The sequence below is a fragment of the Sapajus apella genome, unplaced genomic scaffold (assembly GCF_009761245.1).
Source record: "Sapajus apella isolate SASKATOON/1434 unplaced genomic scaffold, GSC_monkey_1.0 scaffold16, whole genome shotgun sequence".
Lineage (NCBI taxonomy): Eukaryota > Metazoa > Chordata > Mammalia > Primates > Cebidae > Sapajus > Sapajus apella.
The window spans coordinates 26,935,340-26,941,580 of NW_022436956.1; the positions used below are offsets into that span (position 1 = coordinate 26,935,340).

Consider the following 6,241-nt stretch of genomic DNA (forward strand, 5'->3'; position numbering starts at 1 on the left):
GGGAGTACAAATACATGCCACTGCACCCAGCAGTATACTGTATCTTTATGCTTGAAAGTCTTATTTTTTAGCCTACTTCTCTAAAAATATACACAAATAAATCAAGATTTTGAAATTTCTTATGCTTATAAAAGTCAAGTATTGTTTTCCAAGGATTGAGCTATACAAATTGTAAGTATACAAATCATCTAAACAACAGTTATACTGTGCATACATATACACAAAAAATATGCATATGTAAAAGTAGACTACATGTATCGACTCTTAGCGGGGCAGATGAAACTTTTTTCTTCCCAATTATAAATCCAGGAATCAGCATAGATTCTATTTATTTTATTTTTATAAGTTTGTCTTTGCCCTGAGAAATCTTACTCACATAAATAAGTAGATGGGACTAGAGTTTTGCTTATGATGTCATCCAATTATTTGAGCACCTCCTGAGCCATTTAAAAAACAAAAAAATCCACACTAATCTAATATTAAAAATTACTTTTAATGATGCATATTTAAATAATGGCTAACATCAGTGAGGTGAGGAATGGAAAAAATAAAATAAAAAAACAACAAAAATAATAGCTAACATCAACTGTGCTGAAAGCAAAGAGGTAGAAACTATCTGACTAGGATCTGATACCTAATTCATTAGAAATTAATTTTATGTACATCAATACCAGTATTTCAAAATATTCCTGTCTTAGGCAATCTGAAGGTTGTTACATTCTGAGGCAAAGCACCACAGGAAGAATCAAGAAAGATATGCCTTTCTTTGCAAAGTGGAAATGGGTAATTGTGAAAGAACTAGAAAGGAAAAGCTGCAATGATACTTCCATCACAGGGCGCAATTTTAGAAAAGAGTGAATGTGAGGTTGAAAATTTAGAAATGGATTTTCTTGAAAGTATCCACACTGGCATAGTCTAGGGCAATCTTTCTGTATTCCCTTAGGTAGCCATACTCCATTAACTTAATGAGAATCCATCCACCTCTCCTTGCAATGCCTGGCCCAGGTGTGAGCTACTGTAACTATCCAAGCGATCTACCTTCCTGCCTTCATTCAACCTGTTGAGGGGACAGCCATCAGTTCTTATTTTTGTTTTGACATGGACATCTTGCTACATTGCTCAGGCTGGTCTTTAACTCCTAGGCTCAAGCAATCCTCATTACTCAGCCTCCCAAGTAGCTGGGATTACAGCTATTTGTCTTATACTGTTTCTTTGAAGGTAGTGTGTTATTTTTCCCCCCGTGGCTGTTTTAAAAGTTTTATTATTGTTGTCAGCTTTAAGCTGCTTACTGTGATGTACCTAGGAATGGTTTAATTTGTATTGATCCCACTTGGGATTCACAGACACTCTTAAATCTAATCAATTTTGGTCAATACTACTTCAAATATTGATTAATATCCTCTTTTCTATGCTCTATGATTCCAATTATATATGGTTTTAGACACTTTCTTTCCTCAGATAACAATTTCCACCTATGTGTCCATTAATATGTATTGTTTCTTCATTGCTATCTATTATCTAAGCTTATTAATAATTACTGAGATATAATTCACAAAGCATACAATTCACTCAAAATATACAATTCAGTGCTTTTAAAGTATATTCACAGGGTTGTGTAATCATCACTATAACAAAATTTTAGAACATCTTCATTTCCCAAAAAGAAACGTTATAACTGCTAGCATTCAAATCCCATTCTCTAGCCAATCTCCTCTCACCTCGAAGGCCTGGGCAACAACTAGTCTACTCTATGGATGTGCTGAATCTGGATATCTCAGATAAATGTTATACAGTAAGTAGTATCTTGTGACCTGCTTCTTTTACTTAGCATCGAGTTTTCAAGATTCATCCATGTGTCATAGCATGTATCAGTTTGTTCATTCCCTTTTTTAACATGTATCTTTTATTGAGAGTAAAACAGAATAATCATTTTAATCATTTTTAACTGTAAAATTCAGTGGCATTAAGTACATTCACAATGCTGTGCAAACATCACTGCCATCTATTTCCGGAACTTCTTCATTATCCCAAGCAGAAATCTTGCATACATGGAACAGTAACTTCCCATCTCCCTTTCCCCATCCCCTGGTAACTTTTATTCTACTTTTTGTCTCAATGGATTTGCCTGTCCTTGATACCTTATACAATTCTATTCATGCAAAATTTGTCCTTATGTGTCTGGCTTACCTGAATCACTAGAATGTTTTCAAGGTTCATCTATCTTGTGGCATATAGCAGAATAACAACTCCTTTCTTATGACCGGATAATATTCCACTGTATGGATACAGCACATTTTGCTTATCTATGCAGCTAATGGACATCCGGTTGTTTACACTTTTTGGCTATTAAGAGTACTGCCACTCTACTATGAATATTTATGTGCATATTTTTGAATGAAAGTATGTTTTCATTTCTCTTTGGTATACACCTCAGAGTACAACGGTTGGGCTGTACAACTCTGTTGAACTTCTTTTGTTTATTTTTTTTTCTTTTTAAAAAGATGGGGTTTCACTGTGTTGGCCAGGATGGTCTCCATCTCTTGACCTTGTGATCCACCCGCCTGAGCCTCCCAAAGTGCTGGGATTACAGGTGTGAGCCACCACACCCGGCCGTTGTTTATTTTGTTTTTTAAGGGTAGTCAAGCGAAGCAGCGGGAGTGGAGAAAACAACTACATCTATAACTGGTTGTGATCAATTAGTTGTAAACACCACTGCACTTGGACAAGCCTATGCTGAACTTTTTGAGGCACTACCAAACTGTTTCCACAGAAGGTGCACCACCAACAATATCATTCCAGTTTTTCCAGATCCTTACCCACACTTGTTGTATCTGTCTTTTTTATTTTAGTCAACATACTGGGTATGTTGTGGCTTCTCACTATGGGGAAGCTATTAGTCCTAATTAAAGTCCTTATGTGTTAATTCCAACATCAGGATCACCTGAGAATCTGCTTCTAAAATGATTTTTTTAATTAAATCAATTTCTCTGTCTTCATAGGACTAACAATGTACTGAATACTGGACACTGTATATAAAAGAACCACACAGACATAAGATGATGTTATCCTGCATTAAGAATGGGTTCACCCTTTGTTCTGTTATGAAAGGAAATCAGTCCATCTCTCCAGGGTTAGCTAATAGAAGGAATGTCCCTCCTGGACTTTCAATTCAGTGTCCAATGGGTTTTGTTACTCCAGTCCTGACCACCAAAACATCTACTGCCCCCAGCAGTACTGCTTAGCCTGGGCCAAACCTACATTCTCAGCTGCTGCTTCTCCTTAGGAAACAGTTACAAATCCTCAAGTAATCTCTGAAAGGTTTATCTGGCATTTCTGTATATTTCAATTCTTCGTCATATCTTTTTCTGCAGCTCTTACATAACATGAAATTACTATTTTCTACATTTACCTGATTTTCTAGTTGTTCTCAGGAGAAGCATTGGTCCACCACAAACTACTCCACTCCTTCTCATAAGCAAGTCTCCTAAATAACTTAGATGCTACTACCAGTTTATTCTTCTAAAACAGGGCTGTTCAATCTTTTGGCTTTCCTGGGCCACAATGAAGGATTATCTTGGGCCACACATAAAATACACTAACACTAATGACAGATGATGAGTTAAAGAAAAAAAACAATTGCCAACAAGACTCAATGTTTTACAGGAGTTTACAAATGTGTGTTGGGCCACATTCAAAGCGACCCTGGGTCTCACGTGGCCTGCGGGTTGGACAAGCCTGTTCTAGAACATTACCGCCTCCACATTTCCAATAGCCACACCACCTATTCTACTGCCTGGATCAGCTAATGATACGTATTCTACTGCACAGAAATTTTCTACTTCATGAGACAGGGTCTCACTCTGCTGCCCAGGCTGGAGTGCAGTGGTGCCATCATAGCTCCCGGCAGCCGTCACCTTCTGGGTTCAAACAATTCTCCTGAATAGCTAGGACTACAGGCGTGTGCCATCACGCTCATGTGATTTTTTAAACCTTTTGTAGAGATGGGTCTCACTATGTTGCCCTGACTGGTCCTAACTCCTGGCCTCAAACAATCCTCCCACCTTGGCTTACCAAAGTGCTGAGATTACAGGCATTAGCCATGGCACCCAGGCTAGAAATGTTCTACTTTAATGTGGAGCTAAAGGTAGGACCTTAGAATCAGAAAACAAAGAGAAACCCAGCAGTCCTCACTTCTGGGAATCTATCCTGTAGATAAAGATTCACAAATACTAAATGTGCAATATTATCATCTGTAGCACTAATAGTAATAGCAACATATCAGAACTACTTAATGCAGCAATAAAGAACCAGTTAAATAAGGTATAGTACATCTACCAGATAGAATGCCATGCTGCTATTCAGCATAATGAGGTTATGAAAAACCAATATAAAACAATATAATGGCAAAAAACTGAGACCAAATGCCCTTAAATCAGGAATAAGACAAGGGTGCCTGAATTTACCCCTGCCATTGTTACTGTAGTAGACGTTCCAGTCAGAGCAATTAGGCAGAGCAAAGAAAGAAAATAGATCCAAATTGGAAAGGAAGAAGTTAAAGAATTTCTATTTGCAGATGTCATGACCTTATATACAGAAAAGATGAAAGAATCTACAAAAAAGCTTTCTGAGCTAATATATCAATTTAGGAAAGCAGCAAAGTACCAAATCAACACATAAAAATTATTTGTGGTTGGGCACAGTAGCTCATGCCTGTAATTCTAGCACTTTGAGAGGCAGAGGCAGGAGGCTCACTTGAGCCCAGGGATTCAAGACCAGGCTGGGCAACATAGCAAGACCCTGTCTCAAAAAAAATTAGCCAGACATGGTGGTATGGGCCTGTAGTCCCAGCTACTCAGGAGGTGGAGGCAGGAGGACTGCTTGAGCCCAGGAGGTGAAGGCTGCAGTGAGCTGTGATCATGCCATTGCACTCCAGCCTAGGTGACAGAGAGGAACCCTGTATGAAAAAAAAAAAAAAAAATCAGAAAAAAAAATATTTGTGTTTTTATACGCCAGCAATGAACAATCTAGAAGGAAATTAAGAAAACAATTCCAGGCTGGGCACTGTGGCTCCTGCCTGTAATCCTAGCACTTTGAGAGGCTAAGGCGGGAGGACCACTTGAGTCCAGGAGTTGAAGACCAGCCTGGGCAACATAGTGACAGACTGTCTCTACAAAAAATAATTAGCCAGGTGTGGCGGCCTGAACCTAATTAGCTACTCAGGAGGCTGAGGTGGGAGAATCACTTGAGCCCCGGAGGGCAAGACTGCAGTGAGCTGTGACTGCACCACTGCACTCCAGCCTCAGTGGCACAGTAGACCTTATCTTCAAAAAAGAAGAAAGAAGAAAGAGAGGAGAGGAAAGGAGAGGAGGAAAAGAAAGCAATTCCACTTACAATAGCATCCAAAGAAAATGCCAAAGTATAAATTTAACCAAGAAAGTGGAAGACTTGTACACTGAAAGCTGCAAAACATTGCTGAAAGAAATCTAAAAAACAAATGAAAAGAAATTCCATTTTCATAATTGGGAGACATAACATTAATAAGTTCAATGCATTTCCTATCAAAAGTTCAAAGGTCTTTTTCACAGAAATGGAAAAGCTGATTCTCAAATTCATATGGAATTAGAAGGGAACTCAAATAGCCAAATGACCTTGAAAAAGAACAAAGTTGAAACATGCACACGTCTTGCTTTTAAAGCTTATCACAAGGCTGCAGTAAATCACAACAATGTGGTTACCAGCATACGGACAAATATATAGACCAATGGAATTCACCTAAGCATTCAAAAATAAACACATACATCCATGACCAACTGATTTTTGATAATGGAGCAAAGACTGTTCAATGAGTGCTGGAACAACTGGATATCCACATGCAAAAATATGAAATTGGCCCTCTCACACCATATACAAAAACTAACTCAAAAATCAATGACTTAAATATAAAAGCCAAAACTATAAAAGTTTTTTTTGTTGTTGAGACGAAGTCTCACTATGTCGCCCAGGCTGGAGTGCAATGGCACGATCTTGGCTCACTGCAACCTTCACCTCCCGGGTTCCAATGATTCTCCTGTCTCAGCCTCCCAAGTAGCTGGGATTACAGGCATGCACCACCACGCCTGGCTATTTCTTTTCACTTTTAGTAGAGACAGGATTTCACCATGTTGGCCAGGCTGGTCTTGAACTCCTGACCTCAAGTGATCCACGTGCTTTCGTCTCCCAAAGTGCTGGGATTACAGGTGTG

The 6,241-nt window shown here is 38.7% G+C and overlaps 1 protein-coding gene across 2 annotated transcripts in view; it reads right to left on the bottom strand.

Annotated features, from left to right (window-relative positions):
- Window positions 1–6,241, bottom strand: part of CUL5 (cullin 5) — a 107,877-nt gene that overhangs the window by 21,536 nt on the left and 80,100 nt on the right. The window lies entirely within an intron of this gene.